The 19,636-nt window shown below is 47.2% G+C and overlaps 1 protein-coding gene across 1 annotated transcript in view; it reads left to right on the top strand.

Annotated features, from left to right (window-relative positions):
- Positions 1-19,636, top strand: part of LOC146829953 (GTPase IMAP family member 8-like) — a 234,129-nt gene that overhangs the window by 210,828 nt on the left and 3,665 nt on the right. The window lies entirely within an intron of this gene.

The following is a 19,636-nucleotide window of genomic DNA, read 5'->3' as shown; positions in this document are numbered from 1 at the left end:
GCTGTGTGAGTCCATCAGACCTTGCTGGTCTGCACCGCAGTCCTTTCTCTGATTTCCAGTGACTTGCTGTTGCCAAGGCTTGTTCAGTCCATTCTGGTCACCGACACCGCAGCACTCGACAGACATCATAGGACAGCTCGAATCCGGCTTGTGGACTTCGTCGACGCCTCCTGGACCTCGTGGTTGAAGAGTAAAGACACCCATCAACTCACCTGAAGCACCCGATATCTGTGGGCATTGGTCCATCCAGCCCTAGGTCACTGGCAAGTGACCCAGACTCTGTTCCCTCTGCTTTCAGGTCTCTTACATCACAGATCCAGGCTTGGATCTTTCCGGACACTTCTCCTCTTCACGGCAGAAGCAGTTCTTTGCAGGCTTCCATTGAAATCGACGATGCGACCCGACACCACAAGACACCTATGCACCCGGCTTCCCTGGGTGAGGTAACTCGAGTACTCTGGTACTGTCGTGGGTGCTAGCCCTAGAACTTCTTAAGTCCAAAAGGGTTTGGTCCTGACTCGATTAGAAGTGTCCCTAGTCTTTAAAATTCCAACTGCGACATTGCCCATAGAAGATAATAGGAACCTGCGGTTGTGTATACACACTGCATACAGTCCCCCGTGGGTCCCCTGTGTCACTACCTTGCATGGTTTCTGGGGTCCTAGCGATTCTAGAGGCAATAGGCCTAGTGCATATTCCAGTCGTGGTTCTTATACCACTTTTTTAGTATATGGTTTGGCACGCCCCTAGGGCACAAACGTTTATTTGTGCTATTACTGATAATTGCTGACTTGTAAACTAAGTACTTCGATCTCCAGTCTCATAAAGAGACTAGAGGAGTGTGTGTTAACCTAAATACATATATTTTAAATATACACCTATACACCTGGTGTGGTTGTCTTTTCATTTGATCATTCAAGAGATTATAGACTGGTAAAACAAGCTGCTTTACATTCCTTCAAGACTTAGCCTGAAGGCTGCTCTCCATAGCTACCACCAGGATAGCTTTCAATGAAGGTTGTCTTTAACCTATCACCATAAGGGGTTGTTTGGACTGATAGAAGGTGCCCACTAGAACTAGTGGACAGCATATATCAGGCCACCTTCTCACATTATATAATAAATAAGCACACAGTTCATAAAAGTACAGTAAAATTTAAAACAATACACATGGATAAAACCAACAGCACAGAATCAATTGACTCTAGATAATCTAGATTTATCATCGGCCTGCAAGAAACGCAACACTGGGTTGGGTAATAGCTGTAAATGCAAAAGGGCCACTTTAGCATGTCTGAACTTCAAGTATTTTAACAGGGACTGGAGAAAACGTTTTCTGGGGAGTGAAAAATATTTACACAATAGAATAAAATGTAACGTGTCCTGAGGAGATCGAAGATTGCAGATCGCAGCCACGGGGACCTCGAATATCTGGTGAGTGAAAGAAACCTACCGGGAATACTAAAATATGGTGGAGCTGATTGAATCTAAAACGTGCGATTAGAATCTCTCATGAGCATTAGTTAAGGCCAGGAGGTACGGTTCAATGCCCGGAACCGATTTTAACATTGCATATGCCCTAACTGAGGGTTTGTTGTGCTCAAGATTTTCACAGTTCGCAGTTAAAGATTTGTGGTGAAAGTCTTTTATGATTTTAACGTCCACCTTACTTAAAGTGTCGTGTGCAAAAAAAATGTCTGGCCTACCTATAGCCTGAAAAGACTCTTTTACATAATGTATCCAAGGTACTTTGTTACCATGCTCCAATTTCAAACAGTCCGATACAATTGTGCAATTTAAATGCTGATGATTGGAGATCCAAATCTTTATCCAGCACACTAGGGGTTTAAATGCCACTTGGTCGACAAGGAAACCAACCCCTAGCTCTTCATGTACAGTCCAAATGGACGTGCCTTGGGGGACTCGTAAAATCCATCGCAGGAATTTATTTTCCACCACCTGTAACTGTGTGGGGGCCGTTACCCCCAGGTTTCAGTACCATATACTACTCTTGAGATAGCTTTGGACTTATATAGTTTGAAAATAGACCCTGGGGCCCATGAACCCAATGTACTCGCAAAACTAGTAATGGCTCCCATGGATTTATTCAGCTCATTCAACTTCCCTTCTAGGAGTGCTTCCCACTTTAGCTTGTCATCCACTTACACTCTCAGATAGGGGAAAGCTGGGACCTTACCAAGGGTATGATTCCCGGCTTTGAAGCTTTTTGACCGGATCCCCTGTGTGCCCACAACAAGTACATACAACTTGGTATAATTCACAGACAGGTCCAGCCCGTCCATAAATGCCACAAAACCCTCTATTAGGACATGCAGGCCCTGGTCCGTTCGGGCCATGAGCACTGCGTCGTCCACATAGAGTAGACATGGCAACTCTCTCCTTTATACTCTAGGGGAGTCTGACTGAAGGGCCAGGAGTGCCGCCTCAAGGCCGTTGATATAAACCGAGAATAAAAAAGGAGCTAAGATGCACCCTTGACGCACCCCCCATGTACAATTGAAGTGTTAGGAAAGGTCTCCCACGTGTGAGACTCTCACTGCCGCTGATGTGGGGGCATGGAGTGATGCGAGGATCCACTCACAGTGAGGTTAAGATGTCCCATAACTTAGACCAGTTTACCCGATCGAATGCGGATGCAAGGTCCATAAAGGCCAAATACATGGTGCCAGATTGGGCCACGTTATACTTGGCAATCAGAAGATACAGATTAAGACATTGATCTGATGTTGATAGGCCTTCGAGAAAACCATATTGACTTCCAACAATATCTGGTTATCTGTGGCCCACCTAGACAATCTAGATAGAAGTGCCCTGCTCAGAACCTTAACTGCAACATCAATAAGGGAAATTGGGCGGTAAGATTGCGGCTTATCCTTGTCTCCTTTTTTGAAAATTGGCACTATCATGGCAGTGGACCAGGAGGGCAATGCCCCTTTCAAGGCTGCTGTGTTTAGGACGTGGGTTTGTAGGGGGTCCCAGACCTCTGAGATGTCACGAAAGAGATCTGGGGAATGCCGTCAGGGCCTGGAGCCTTGTTTGGGGCTAAAAGCTCAATGCTTAGGGTTGCCTCTTCCAAGGAGAAACTAATCGGGGAAGCTGCCACGCAAAAGGGGATGTCTACACTACTCTCACTGGTGCAGGCTTCACTGTAAACTTTTTCGTAATGGGACACCCATTGATCTGGTATGATGTGGTGACACACTGTCGGGGTTGATGCTTCTGTGAAACAGGGACTATTAATAATTTTCCAAAATAAGGAAGAACCCTCAGTTCGCTTGCTTTAGCTAGGTCCTCCCATGCCTGCTTTTGGAGAGGACGCCTGCGCTCTCTTGTCGATTCTTTATACAGGCAACGACACAAAGAGACTCTAGCTTTCTCCCGTTGCACCTGTTTCAGGGCTGCTTTTAACCTCCGTATGGCCTGCGAGCACTTGTGGTCAAACCATGAGGGGACAGCCTGAGCCCGCTCCCCAGCCTGTATAGTTAAAAGACCAGAAACTCTCTGGGCAATGGAGGAGAAGGAGCTTAAAATATCCTCGCTCTGGGTGCTAGGATTCAGGCAAGCACCTATCTTGTTCTGGCATGAAGAGAAAAGGCTGCAGTTGAAAGTCTTTACATCTATACTCGCCCATCTAATGCGCCTGCCCTGATCAGTGGGGGTTAGGGGTATCTGCGGCTTACATGGGCCTAAAATGGAATGGCCCAACCCCGTCGGTACCAATGTCAATGGGTTGTGGTCGCTAAAGCGCTATCCTCTATGTTAAATAACACGGGGGCCACCCCCAATGATTCTGTCACAAATATAAAATCTATAATGCCTGGGGTGCCAAAAGTCTAGGGAGTTCACCAGATTATGAGTCAGTAAGAACCTATTTAGAACCTTCGCTTCCAGTGCGTGTTCCATGTGAAGATCCTCCGATAGTAGGCATGGCTGAACAATCAACTGATTCTTCACAAGAAATGGACACAAATGGCAGTTGAAGTCACCCATTAGAATGAAGATCATATGCCACAAACATCCTCCTTTAGATCATCAATCACACAGTTTAAAGCATGAAGATTGGTGGCCCCCCCTCGCCCTTCTTGGCATTATAAAAGTTAATAATCACAAAGGTGAGTGCTCTCCCCATATGCAGTTCTATGCCCTGGAATACCTGAGAATTCCATTTCAGGACCTTTAGATCTTTACAAAATTATAAAGCCACAAATATAATAAGACCTCCACTGTCTCGACACATTGTTGAGTTTGACGCAGGTCAAAAGATGGTCTTATACCTATCCAAAAAGAAAAAAATCTTGGTCTCCTGTAAACATATCATTTTATAAGACCGGACATACAATAAGCAACTGTCATCAGAAAACTTAGAAGACAACCCAGCCACGTTCCAGGATACGAGACTAAAATCTTTGTAGGTAGTGTAGTGAACAATGTCCGGTGGGAGGGATGTGAAAGTTGTTGACTCCGGCCTCGCTTGGGGCATATGGCTAATCTCAGGGAACACATGGGGGGATGGAACAACGAAGATCTCCTTCGGGCTACATGTTAATAGAGAGAAAACTTCCTCTACCCTCTGTCTCGAGGATTCACTCTGCCGAGGGAAATGGATGCACAGCTCGTCGTCCTCCTGGAGTCAATCCAGCTCGTTGAAGTCAGCAAGGTGTGCTAAAGTATTTGCAAGAGGCAACAACCATCCCAGTCCTCCCTCGTCTGGCTCACCCCTTGAAGGCAACCCCCCCGGTCTGCTCAGTGGCGGTCTATAAAAAAAGCCCAGTGGGAGTAGGAGGTTAGTGAAAAACATTTAGAAGCACCAGACAGGCTAACTCTGGGTACAGTACCGAAATTATAATACAGTCTCCCTCAAAGCATTTCCTGGATGGACCTATCCACCCCACCCTCCGTGCCATCAAAATATCCCTGATGGAATACCCGGAATGTAGGTCCAACCAGTGAGAGACTTTGTTAAATAGTTGAGCAGTGGATTCCTCTTTGTGAGCAGCTAGTCCGGGTACCCCTGACAAAACCACAGAAAAGGGGGCACATCCTGGATGGAGATCAATCACAGTAGGCTGGCAAACCCAGATAGTTGCATCCCTGTATAGGGGGCATCTTCAGGACCTAGATCCTGGCGGGCCCTCACAGCGCTAAATGACCCATCTCCCAGGATACTAGAACCACCAGACCCTGACTTTGTGAATTGAACTGTAACTCCCTTGGACTTTGGGAGAGCATTAACATGTGGAGCATCGCTGTTACACAAGGGAGTAGCAAGGGGCGTAATATCAGTAGGCGGGGTGCGCACTGGCAGATAACAGGATTTAGGTTTTTCTATAAATGACACAAAAGTATCCATTTGGCTTGCCAAGTCCCTTGCTGCTACCTCCAAATTGTCCAGTCTGTTCAATAGTGGGGATAAAAGGTCCGTGAAAGTCTCTGTGATGTTATGTATGACTGGGGCCAGGCGGGACAACAGTTCCTCCACAAGCAGCCCTAGCAACAATCGCCTGTCTCTGGCGTTTTATAGGAGCAACTTCCATAGGCTTCTTTGGGGTGAGAGGGACTTCACTTGGGCAGGAGATGCAATTGGCGGTAGCGGTAATGGGGGTAAAGGGCGAGACTTGAACCCCGGGACAGGCTGCTCGGGTGATGGTACCTCCAAGGGTACCAGGATTGAAGCCAGGGAAAGGGGCGGATGGGACAGGTTCATACAAGACTTTTGCAAAATAGATGGCGAGCTTACCCCAGAACCCCCTGTGTCTAATGAGAGCCACCTCTCAGCCCGAATGATCTCCTTTGCAATAGCCCCAACAGCCTTTGCCAAAAAAGTGCCAATGGTGAGACAAGGCGGACCCGTGGCGGTCGTCAGCTGGGTCTTTTTCCACATTTTACTGCCAAATGCCAAAGAGGCACAGGGAAGGCGGCAAAAATGTAAGCTATATTAAAGTTCCACACAAGCTCCCCAAATAAGTGGCAAGAAAGAATGGCTAGTCATGGCGTGGTCCAAGTCCAAGTCTATAGGGCCTGCAACAACCCCTTTGAGAAGCATGCAGCGATGGAAATGGTGAAGATGACGAACTGGGCTTTTATGCTACCCCAAAGTGTGCAGCCAAGGGGATTGGCCCAGCTCAGCCACGAACAGTTGTGGACGGGCACAGACAGGCCCGCCTATGGCCTCGGCTTTGCCCAGGCGCTGCCTGGTCACTGCCCAGTCATGCCCATGCGCATCCAGTGCCGTGGGAGCCCTGAGGGGATATAAAGGCACCTCCTGGTGCAAAAACACGGTGCCAGCGGCTCCTTTCGCGAAGTGCACTGGTGGATGGAGTCCTTGTGTGTCTCTGGCTGTCCCCGGTGTCTGCTGCTTCAAAGGGCTCCTGTGCCGCAGAAGCCTGAGGGGATTTAAAGGCGCCTCCTGGCATGAAAACATGGCATCAGAGGCTCCTGCTGTGAAGTGCACTGGGGGATGGAGTCCCCATGTCCCTATGGATGTCCCCGGTGTCCCTGGTGTCTGCTGCTGCAAAGGGCTCCATACCGGGGGAGCCCTGAGGGGATTTAAAGGTGCCTTCTGGTGCAAAAATATGGCGTCAGCAACTCCTGCCGCGAAGTGCACTGGAGGATGGAGTCCACGTGTGCCTCGGGCTGTCCCCGGTGTCTGCTGCTGCTCCTCGCACCGTGGGAGCCCTAAGGGGATTTAAAGGTGCCACCTGGCACGAAAAAAACGCGTCAGCGGCTCCTGCCGTGAAGTTCACTGCAGGATGGAGTCCACGTGTACCTTGGGCTGTCCCCGGTATCTGCTACTGCAAAGGGCTCCTGCGCCGCAGGAGCCCTGAGGGGATTTAAAGATGCATCCTGGTGCAAAAACACGGCATCAGCAGCGCCTGCCGCGAAGTGCTCTGGAGAATGGAGTCCCGCAGTGCCTCGGGCTGTCCCCGGTTTTTGCTGCTGCAAAGGGCTCCCGGGCCGCAGTAGCCCTGAGGGGATTTAAAAGCGCCTCTGTAGGAAGGTGGAATCTGACTGCATGGTTACCCCCACTTTTTGCCTGGTGTTTTGCTGGTTTTCGACTTAGTTTAACTGGGTACCTGCTAATCAGGACCCAAGTCTATCTGCTTTCTCCCTAAATTGGTTGTTCATGTACTTTAGGTACACTCCAGATTGGATTCTGGGGTACCCTTATAAGTCCCTAGTATATGGTATACTATATACCCAGGGCATAGGTACCCCAGAGGCCTCTCAGGGGCTGCAGCATGTATTGTGCCACCTCTGCGAGACCATACAAAATGACACAACCAATAAAGAGAGATACCTGCCAGGATTATTAAAAAAAGGCCCTATAGAGGGTCCAGGTATTCATAACCACACACCGTAGCAAACCAGGACAAAATTAAAAAAACAAAGATATCGTTTAATCACACTAATAAATCAAATTTATTTTTCTGTATGGTCAGCATCATTTAGTTACATCTATAAAACAACATTTCAAAATTCACATTAATATAATAACTCAGTCCCACACACCTCATTCAATAACCACAGTCATTCTATCACACATTCCACAGTAACATCATCCTATGTACAACAACACACAAATTTGGTTCATATAAATAAAAGAACATCAAGATCCTAGAGCTGCCATAAGATGGTTGAATAACGAGTTGGCAGTTAACATCCACAGAGTGTGGGTAGTGGAATTTAAACTACCCAGTAGTCTAAAAAACGCCAACGCGCATTTCGGTGTCAAGCCCCAGCTGGGGCTACACCTTCATCAGGGCGAGGATGGACAGGTAGTGTGGGACAAACACACCTATAATCAAAAAGAGGTATATACAATTTCAGAGTGCATAAAGATATATCAAAACAGCGATACAATACTCAAAAAAGTTTACAGCATTTTTTTTATAATAATTTGTTTATATATATATATATATATTGTTTGTCACTTCGTGTCTGCCACGGTGGGGGTGCTCAATTATACGATAGACATGACAGCTTAAAATTGGAATAAAGTGCGTGACCAAGATAAGGTAAGAAAAATGAAAAAAATGCAAAAAAAAATTTCAGGGCATGAACGTGCATGAAAAAATAGATGGTGCATGGACCTCAAAGCCATAGGATAGTCAAAGAGACATGTATCACCAAGAAAGTAAAAGATAAAGAAAAATGAGGAAAAAAACCCAATAAGAGTGTTAAAAACATGAGAGAAATACATGTAGCACCTTATAGCCCATCCAAAAGTGATATACCAAAAGGCATTACTTTAAAAGGTGCCAATAGGTACCTATGGGTCGGATTCTTTTAAAGGAGATCGAGAAACAGCTTTTGCGCAGCCTGTTCAATGGGCTCCAAAAACGGTGGATAACCTGTGATTTGTATCTGGGATAATAATAAAAGAATAAGGTGATAGGGAAAAAAGGAGAATAATCAAATGTAGGGGACCTAGTTATATATGAAATTCACACATATAAACAAGGCGTAGAGCCACCTACCAATCAGAATGAAATTGGGTCCTAACCCAGAGAGGGAGGGAGATAGTAGGGGTCCAGGATACGGAAGAAAAAGTAAGTACTATCACGGTGGGCAATAACGGTCGACGATGGAAGCCAGTCTTACGAAATGGACAGAATGGATACCTAGATGATTCCAAGGAAAATACTAGGTCATCAGAACATAAGCGTAGACTGCATTGACCAGGGGGAGGGATTTAAGAACAATCAATTAATTTAAGCACCTCCTATGTTGTCAAGAAAATACGTGCTGAGGACCCCTGATGTGAGGGAAATAGGCATTTTAATCAGGGGTAGTTTTCTGATAAGAAAAGACGGACAGAACATATTCTTAAAGGCGACAGCTACCCCAAAATGATATTCCGAAATAAAGGCTATATGGGTAGAACGAGTAATGAAATGTTGCTGCGAGGGCAAAAGTTGGCCAATGCATAGAAAACCAAGGTTCGCCTGACTATAGGGCGATGATCGGGGGAACCCTTCCCGGGAGGTGTACAACAGTAGCGGAGGCTAGTGTAGAGACATAACGCAGTAAAATCCGGGGAGAGTGTACAAAATGACACAACAGGTCTGCTACGGCAGCCTGTGTAAGGTGATGTATGCACCCTTAACTTGGATACAGGTTCCATATATCTATCCATATCACTGCACATATAAACCTATTGGTCACCCCTATGGCAGATCTTAGCAATCCTGAAGGCAGGGTGCTGGGTTTTATGTGAGAGGGTGCCCATGCATGAGCAGAGTCCCTATGTAGCTTTCGGAACCTATTCTCCAGGGTGTTTGTGATGCAGCCAACCATATGTAATTATGTGCATTACAACCTTGCGGTAAATGCTAACTTTAAAACAACTGCATGGAAACATGTTGTGTTTGGTGTCAAACAACTTGGAATCATACCTCTTCACCAATAACTGGCAGGGGAGGTATGATTCCACCCTACTTGAGGGAGAAACATGGCTCCACCGGTACACCCGGTTCCAGATTCACAGAACCCGGGCATCACAAAATGGATGCTGCCAGCCAGAGACATGATTCTGCCCTCCTGCTGCTGGACGAAACTCCAGAAGGGAAAGTCTTGACAATGGGTTTCCTGTCACAGGGAGGTGTGACCACCTCCCAGACAGGCTTTAGTGCATTGGTGCTGGGTGGGTGCACTCCAGGAGTGCTTTGATGTCTGCACTGGGGGCACATTTGGTGTCCCTGTGCATAGTCCAGCTCATACCGGTTGCAGGGGCTATTAGCCCCTGTTATGACGTGAAACTGAACAAAGGACATGGGTGTAGCCACCCCTCTGTCCTGACCCTCCCATAGGGGGGTCCCCGGAGTTTGTCCCACCCCTTCCTTGGGTATAAAGTAGGAACCTGTGACTAAAGGATTTTAGATATTACCTGGACTAAACTCTGCTACAGATTCCAAGTATCCTTCGACAATCTACGCTTTGCTGGACAACTGAAGAATCTCCCTTGGAGTAAATGAGTTACTCCCCTGCAATGCAGGCACCTCAACGCATCTGACCAGTTTCCATTTACGCAGCTCCCGACGGACTCCAAAGATTTTGTAACACAGGAGGTGGGTTCCTAAGCTTTCCCGAGGCCGACTAGTGCTCTCAGCAAACCTGAGACCCGCAGCCCTCGTGGGAACCGTGCAACCCAAACCCCCGGACACTATGTACATTTGCAGCAGCATAGGCTTCTTGGAAATCCCTGAGGCTGTGCTTTGGGCTACTCACAGTCCAGACCCCAAACAGTGATTACACCACCTACTGGCCTACACTCCACAAGTGTTCCGTGGGATGGTATTTAGTGATTCCTCTCGAGGTCCCTTTGCGATCCCTGGTCCGTCACCTGTGGGTCTCTGAGAAGGGAACTTTAGCTTTAGTTGGGCTTACCTGGTTGCTCCAGACATGCCCTGACTCTCCATCACTTGAGGAGTCCACAGGACCTTGCTGGTCCACACCGAAGCATCTCTTCTCCGAACGCATGGGTTGCAGTTGCCAAGGCTTGTTGGTCTCCAATCTAGACACTGACCCCCAGCACTCAACACCCTTTGTGGGACAGCTCGCCTGTGGACTCTGGTCATCGTCGACATCTCCTGGTCCTCGTGGCTGCTGAGTCAAGCTTCAACTCATCTCACCAGAAGCACCCGGCATCGGTGGGCATTGGTCTAGCGTGCCCCTGATCAATGGCAAGTGGCTCAGACTCTGTCTCCTCCGCTTTCAGGTTCTTCACAGCTCCAATCAAGGCTTGGATCACACTGGACACATTTCCTCTTCACGGCAGCAGCACTTTGCAGCATCACGCCATTGGAAACGACGAAGTTTCCCAACACCATTTGACACCTATGCACCCGGCTTCCCTGGGTTAGGTAACACGAGTACTCCGGTGCTCACATGGGTGCTGGCCATAGGACCTGTGTCACTACATTGGGTGCTTCCTGGGGTCCCAGTAATTCTATGTGCTCTAGGCACTGTGTCTAGTCAAGTTGGGGTTGTTATACCACTTTCTTAATATATGGTTTGGTCTCTCCTTGGAGCCCATTGTGTATTGTGCTACTTACTGTCGTTCTAATGCTTTAATATTGTGTATCTTGCTCACTAATCTCATAAAGAGGTTAGCAGAGAGTGTTTAGTACTAATTAAACATAGAAACCCCGGCACTCTAATTAAATATAACAAAACACAATTGTGGAAATTAATCTCATAAGCTGTGAGCACCAAGTAATGTAGAGCGATAACCTCTTGATATGGAAAATGTTACGAAACGTACAAGTATATAATGTAAACACAGATTTAATAATAGTTAGACGAAAAAAAAAATGTATCCAACATGTTACATCCCATGTCAGAAGATGTTAATAGACTCATTTCATTTCGTGCAATTCTTGTAGATACTGATCTTGACACGTAGAACGTCGTATCAGAAACAGCCAACGCGCGTTTCGTCACCACCGTGACTTCCTCAAGGCTGTAAAAGTAATCATGGATAAAACATTGGAATGTTCTAACATAGATACAAAGAGGACTTTAAGTATTGATTTCTAAAAAATGATTCTCCTTAAAAATAGTCAATGAAGAGAAACTATTAGAAAAGATTTCTAGGTTTATAGTTAACCCTTCATCAACGGAAGTGAATAGGTGAAAACGAAGAAAGATTTAGGTGACAGATGAAGCGTAAAAAATCTAAAGCAGAACAAGAACTATAGACCAGGAAAGGCCCAAAATACACCCGGTGAGACAATTGTCCATATAGATGGAAGTCTAAACAGATAGTGTTAGCCAATAAAGTAAGCCTTACAATATCGTATATGTGAAAGAAAGCCACCACTACCTTGTGTGCGGGCCAGATTTAAAGTGTTTAGTAATAAATACATATATTTTATATACATACCTAGTGTTGTTCTCTTTTCATTTGGTCATTCAAGAGGTTATAATCTGGTAAACCTAGCTGCATTACATTCCTTCAAGACTTAGCCTGAAGGCTGCTCTCCATAGCTAAGTCTGGAAGGAATGTAAAGCAGCTTGTTTTACCAGTCTATAATCTCTTGAATGATCAAATGAAAAGACAACCACACCAGGTATAAATTTAAAATATATGTATTTAGTATAAAACACACCCCTCTTGTCTCTTTATGAGACTGGAGTTCGAAGTACTTTGTTTACAAGTTAGCAATTATCAGTAATAGCACAAATACACGTTTGGGCCCTAGGGGCGTACCAAACCATATACCAAAAAAGTGGTATAAGAACCACGACTGGAATAGACACTAGGCCTATAGCCTCTAGAATTGCTGGGACCCCTAGGAACCACCCACGGTAGTGACACAGGAGACCCACGGGGACTGTATGCAGTGTGTAAACACAACCGCGGGTTCCCGTTATTTTCTATGGTCAATGTCGCGGTTGGAAATTTAAAGATTAGGGACACTTCTAATGGAGTCAGGACCAAACCCTTTTGGACTTAAGAAGCACCCACGAGAGCAACAAAGTACTCGAGTTACCTCACCCAGGGAAGCTGGGTGCATAGGTATCTTTTGGTGTCGGGTCGCGTCGTCGATTTCAATGGAAGCTTGCAAAGAACTGCTGCCAAGAAGAGGAGAAGTGATACAAACCTGGATCTAGGATGTAAGGAACCTGAAAGTAGAGGGGACAGAGTCTGGGTCACTTGCCAGTGACCTAGGGCAGGATGAACCAATGCCCACAGATGTCGGGTGCTTCAGGTGAGTTGATGGGTGTCTTGACTCTTCAGCCACGAGGTCCCGGAGGCGTTGATGAAGTCCATGCGCCGGAGTCAAGCTGTCCCACAAAATCTGTCGAGTGCTGCCATGTTAGCGACCAGATTGGACCCAACAAGCCTTGGCAACGGCAAGTCACTGGAATTCAGAGAAAGGACTGCGGTGCAGACCAGCAAGGTCTGAGGGACTCACCCAGTGAGGTTAAGTAAGGGCACGTCTGGAGCAACCAGGAAAGCCCAAGCAGAAAAGGAGTTGCCTTTGTGGGGACCTGCTAGCCAACAGGCTAGTGATCGCGAAGGAGCCTTGAGTGGTCGCACTTGAAGCTGGCCCACGGGTCACTCGTGGAGTGGAGGCCAACAATCTTCGAAGAAGGACATGCTCAAGGCTGGGGCTACTGGGAGGCCAAAGTACAACTTCAAGGAGGACCAGGAAGATAGTGTTGCTGCAAAAGTTCATGGTGTCCAGGGGTCACGGTTCCACGTCACCTATATTAGCCACGGGCCTCAGCTTTGCTGTGGACTCAGGGTAGCCTCGGCGAAGTCTGGAAATCTACCTCTGATGATGCAAAGACTTCGGTGTCTGGCGGGAGAGTCAGCGATGCAGACCAGTCAGTTGCTTCTTTGGTGCCTGCAAAGCAGGGGAGTCACTCCTTGACCCCAAGGGAGATTTCTTCAGTCTTCTAGTCAGGATAGAATGTCGAAGGTCCAGGATATATGTTGCAGAGTTTCGTCCAGGGTAATCTAAAGTCCTAGGGACTGGATTCCTATACTTATAGTAAGTTTAGGGGATGGACTAACTCTAAGGCCCCACCTATGGGTGGGCTTGGAAAGAGGGGTGGTTACACCCATTTCCTTTGTCCAGTTTCACACCAGAGCAGGGGCAGGTAGCCCCTGCAACTGGTTTGAACTGGACTATGCACAGGGACATCAAGTGTGCCCCCAGTGCAGGACTTCAAAGCACCAGAGAGTGCTCCCGCCCAGCCCCAATACACATCAGCCTGTCTGGGGAGGTGGTCACACCTCCCTTTGACAGGAAACCTATTGTCCAGGCCTCCCCTGTCGGAGTTTCGGTCAGCAGCAGGAGGCCAGACCCGTGTCTGTGGCAGAGGCATCCATTTTGTGATGCCAGGGCTCAGGAAAGTCCTACCGGGTTTAGCCAGTGTGAATATGTCTCTCCCTCTAGACGGGTGGAATCCTAACCCCACCGCCAGAACTGGTGGGGAGTAGTATTCCAAAGCGTTTGACACCAAACACAACATGTTTTGATGCAGCCATCCCAAAGTTAGCATTTACCGCTAGGTTATAATGCACTTAAGAGTATATGGTATGGCTGTATCACAGAACAGACATAAGGAAGTATTTCCGAAAGCTGCAGAGGGGCTCAGCTCATGCTTGGGCACCCTCTCACATAAAACCAAGCACTCTGCCTTCAGGATTGTGAAGGCCTGCCATAGGAGTGGCTTATAGGTTTATATGTGTCTGTATAGGGTAGTGATATAGGTAACCTATACCACAGTAAGGGGTGCAAGCACACCCTTACCCAGGCTGCAGTAGCAGACCTGTGGTGTCATTTTGGAGTGCTTCCCAGGGGTGGCATAATATATGCTGCAGCCCCTGGTAGGCTTCTGAGGTAGCTATGCCCTAGGTACATAGAAAACCATATACTAGGGGCTTATAAGGCACTCCAGAATCCAATTAGATATGTACCTAATGTACATGGAAACCATTTTAGAGAGGAAGGAGCTAGGCTGTGGTTCTAATTAGCAGGGCCACAGCCAGACTTAGGTCGAAAAACAGTGAAACACCTGCAAAAAGTGGGGGTACCCATGTGAAGAAGATTATACTCTCCTACACCTGGTATCCCTGGTGTCTGCTGCTGCAAAGGGCTCATGCACTCTGGGAGCCCTGAGGGGATTTAAAGGCGCCTCGTGGAGTGAAAACACAGCGTCAGCGGCTCCTGCCACGATGTGCACTAGAGGATGGAGTCCCCGTGTGCCTCTGGCTGTCCCCGGTTTCTGCTGCTGTAAAGGGCTCCCGCACTGTGGGATCCCTGAGGGGATTTAAAGGCGCCTCCTGGAGTGAAAACACAGCGTCAGCGGCTCCTGCCATGAAGTGCACTGGAGAATGGAGTCCCCGTGTGCCTCTTGCTGTCCCCGGTGTCTGCTGCTGCAAAAGGCTCCATGTTGCGGGAGCCCTGAGGGGATTTAAAGGTGCCTCTCGGCGCGAGACCACGATGTAAGCGGCTCCTGCCGTGAAGTCCATTGAGGATGGAGTCCCCGTGTGCTGCTGGCTGTCCCCTGTGTCTGCTGCTGCAAAGGGGCTCCATTCTGCGGGAGCCCTGAGGGGTTTTAAAGGCTCCTCCTGATGCGAAAAATCGAGGTCAGTAGCTCCTGCCATTAAGTGCACTGGAGGATAGAGCCCCTGTGTGCCTCTGGCTGTCCGCGGTGTCTGCTGCTGCAAAGGGCTCCATGCCGTGGGAGCCCTGAGGGGATTTAAAGGCTCCTCTCGGCGCGAAAACCCGAGGTCAGCGGTTCCTGCCGCGAAGTGCACTGGAGGATGGAGTCCCTGTGTGCCTCTAGCTGCTTCCGGTGTCTGCTGCCCACTAGTTTCATGATGGCTGCCGAGACAGTCAAAGTTGCCATCGGTGTACAGTTGGGTAATCGGAGTTACCTCGTGTGGCATGGTGCTGCCCTGGTGCTAAACAATACTGGAATGATGTATTTCAAGTGTGAGTGAGATAACGTGGAGCCGATTGTGCCTACACCTACCTCTGTTGCCACTCTCGGGCTATGATGGATAGTTTCTGAGGGCCCATCGGTGCTACTACGCTTCTTCCACAAGATAAGATTACACAGTTATTTTTTGCAGAACCCTTGCCCCACTAATACCTCTAACACACCATTACGCCCTCCATCCACCTTCTCACCTTCCTCTAATATGATCCCCAGTGAGATCATCAGTTTTGAGAAACTGGTCCTTAAAGAGGTTATGGAGCTTGAAAATACACACCAACACATTCCCTACAACATCACTAGAGCAGAAAAGACTGCCATCACTACCCTACACCAGAATGAAAACCTTGTGATTAAACCGGCCGACAAGGGCGGAGGCATAGTACTCCAAAAGATTACCACATATAGGGATGAAATCAACCACCAATTGGCTAATACAGACCATTATTGCAAATTACCTACCAACCCCACTAAAGAACTCCAAACTTTGATTCTACAGGTTACCATTGTTGGCCTAGCGCAGGGCTTCCTTAGCAAACACGAACATCGTTATCTCAATATCAAATCAGCATGGACTCCGGTGATTTACACCTTGCCCAAAGTGCACAAAAATCTGGATAGACCGCCTACCCGCCCTATTGTCTCAGGTTGTGGATCTATTTTAGATCCTCTGGGCCAATATGTAGATTTTATTATTAGAGACTTTGTACCACTCACTGACTGTCACATACGTGACAGCATGTCAACGATGAATATGGTTGCAAACCACCCATTTGACCCCACAATTGATCCTCTGTGCACACTGGACGTCGAGTCCCTGTACACGAATATTCCTCAGATAGACTCTCTACTCGTGATGGAAACTGTCCTTAACAAATGCCCACGACCCCATCCCGTTCCCACTGACTTCATACTTCAACTCCTAGAGATTTGTCGAACCAGGAATCTTTTCGTATTCGAGGACCAAGTTTACCAACAGGTTAAAGGTACTTCAATGGGGGCAGTTTTTGCCCCCAATCTAGCTATACTGTATATGGACTCCTTGGAGGTGAACCACATTCTGTCCGCCTCCAACCCCTTCCATACTGGTATTAAACAGTGGAAGAGGTATATAGACAACATTTTCATGATTTGGCAGGACACTGAACAAACCCTAGAGCCTTTCCTACACTGGCTTAATAACAATTGTGGCGACTTAAAATTCACATTGACACGGGATAAACAATCGATCCCATTCCTTGACCTTAACATCACACATAGAGAGGGTGTACTCATCACCAGTCTATTCCGCAAACCCTCAGAACGCAACACCCTATTACGGTATGACAGCCATCACCCCAGGGCGTTACGTGACTCACTACTGTATTGCCAGTTCCTACGAATTAGAAGGAATTGCTCCTTGAAGGAGGATTACTTCCACGAGGCAAAGCTACTACGCAACAAACTTAGCAGTAGAGGTTATCCCTGGAGATTGGTCCGTAATGCCATGAAACGTGCTTGGTACTGCCCAGGTGAGGTACTGCTTGAAACCAAAAAAAGACCATGCCAAAATCGTTTGGTCTGTGTCACTACCTTCTCCCCAGTCTCTAACTCTGTACGTAAATCCATTCTAAAACACTGGAATGTACTAAATGCGGGCACTCTGAATCTAGAACGCCCTATGTTTGCATTTAGGAAAAGCAAAAATATCAAAGATCACCTGGTCCGGGCAGCCTTACCCATCAAAAAACCTCCCAGCACCGTCAATGATCACTGGGGGCTCCAACCCCTCACAGGACACGCGAAATGTGGAAATTGTACTGCATGTGATTTTACAATTGAAGGCAAAGAGTTTTGTTTTGAGAATATGCGTTGTGAATTAAAAACATTTACCAACTGTAACACATCTAATGTTGTATATGCGATCCTTTGTCCTTGCAACAGAATCTATTTCGGACAGACTACCCAAAAAACACGCATTCGCATCTGCCAACACCAGGGCAGAATACGAAGCAAGACACCCAATGCACCTCTGGTGGAACATTACACTGAAAATGGCCTTTCCGAGGATGATATTCGCTGGACTATTATAACTGTGGTTAAACTCCCGCCAAGGGGAGGTGATATTGGCAAACTTCTAAACAAAGAAGAACTCAAATGGATCTTGAAAAACAACAGTTTAAATACAGGGTTGAATCGCCTTGAGGATTGGACCAGTCTTATCTAAATTCAAGGACTGAACTTGGTATGCCCCCTCATCGCACTCAATTCAAGTCTTCCTATACTCACTCTATGGAACTCACCCCACTCCAGTATGGCCACCGTTTCCATCTTCCAGGCCCTTCTTCACATTCTGATAAACTTCCATCACATGACTCTACCGACCTATCAGGGCTCTTCTCTCACTACTTGAAGCAGAGCCTTAGTCACCTTTCCCTCCACTATCCCGGATGCTGACCCCCTGAGCAGCACAGAACATTCATCGACTATTGGTAAGCACGCCTTCACAGCGCTCTTTTAGCTCCTCAATTCCCAGTTGCTGTCAGCCGAATTGACCCCCTGTCAATTCCTACCAGGTCATTATGCCGTCCGAGCACAGGCCTGTGGCTCCACTCCCGTGAATCCCTCCAATTTCTTTACTTGAGGTGAGTCCCTGTCCTGTGCATCCGCCACACTACATGACCTCTCGCTGGTAAAAACTAACACCCCCATTGCTTTCAGGCCATCGTGCTGCCATCATGAAGTTGTATTACACGCAGCCCCTCCTGAAGTGCTCCCTGAAGTGCTCCTTGATCCTCGACCTGCCAATACCGCATATCTGCGATGGCCGGTAAGCATCATCGCACACACTTTCTTCCTCGCACACCCGCTTCCTTACTGCCGCTAATTCTGGGTACTCCCCCACTCCTGTAGAAGCCCCTGCCGAGCCTGGACATTCCTGCATCCGGTGTTGTCACACCCACAGTCTCATGGCAGGCCCTTCGGACTCCCCCAAGTAAGGATCTTTCTGTGCCTATCTTCTTTCATCCTCTACCACGGCAACCCCGTCTGCTGCGCACGGTGATTATCTCTGAGCCCCTATCCTCTTGCTGCTACATTCCCTTGTCTGTCAAGCACGGCGGTCATTCTAGAGTTCCTACCTTTTCACTACGGCATCCTCTTGTCCTTTTTAAATCACGCAGTCACTGCGCTGTGTTTTTATGCTTAAATATGGGCTTATACCCAAAACAGAACCTTCCTCCTCACTCACTAGTTTACTACCACAAAAGCTCATACTGCTGAATGTATTGATACCTTATAGACATGACATGATTTTTTTGACCAAGTGTTAAATATATGCAGTCACGCTAAATCCAAGACTTATTTTCTCACTCAGTCACTTACTCCTTCTCACTGCACCACATGATTCATTATTACCACTGTTTTTTACCAATGGTAATTCTTTGAAGCTAAAAATGTTGGATCAGACTAGCTTGTGTTCTCTCGAGGCTGTATACCGATGATATACACCCCCCTAATTTTCTCCTTATGTCTTCTTCCTCCCTTCTCTTGACCTATGTCTAATTTACAGTTATCTTAGGCACTTATATACAGGCATGCTAATATAATGTCCTGAAGATGATCCACGCATTGCTCACTTGGATCAAAACGTCGTCGACACCTTAAAACGCCTCATGCACTAAATGTGATGTCATTATTAACTGTGTGGAGACGTTCCTTTCGATTTGTTTCTTTAAATGCATACTACTTGTCAAAACAAACCGTAAGCATTGCCTGAGCCTCGCTTAAATATTCTCCCTATATTATGTTCGTATGTTTGTGTAGTAGGATGCCGGCTTGTGTCCCACTTTTCAGTATTTGTGTTTGTTTATATCCAGAAAACTTGCTGATAAATTAAATATTGAACCTCTGTCCGGCTGGATAAGTTAACCAATACAGCATTGATTGGGTCTGTATTCATTTGTTACTTCCTATCCCTACCTCCCTAGGGACCATTGTAGCACAAAATAATAGATTCCCGAGGTCCCTGGCTGACTTTACTTGGGTCCCCTTGTTGTTTGAAAAGACATCGGTGGCTGGTGGTACTCGGCCTGCTACGTGCAAAGCGTAGGATCGCCATGTCCGAGGTGATGGGGTCTCTCCCCAGAGTAAAAGAGTGGCATGTAGACATGTCGTG

Source organism: Triturus cristatus, chromosome 5_1 (assembly GCF_964204655.1).
Source record: "Triturus cristatus chromosome 5_1, aTriCri1.1, whole genome shotgun sequence".
In the NCBI taxonomy this organism is placed as follows: domain Eukaryota; kingdom Metazoa; phylum Chordata; class Amphibia; order Caudata; family Salamandridae; genus Triturus; species Triturus cristatus.
Note: the sequence above shows the minus strand (reverse complement) of the source record. Positions and strands in the feature narration are given on the sequence as shown.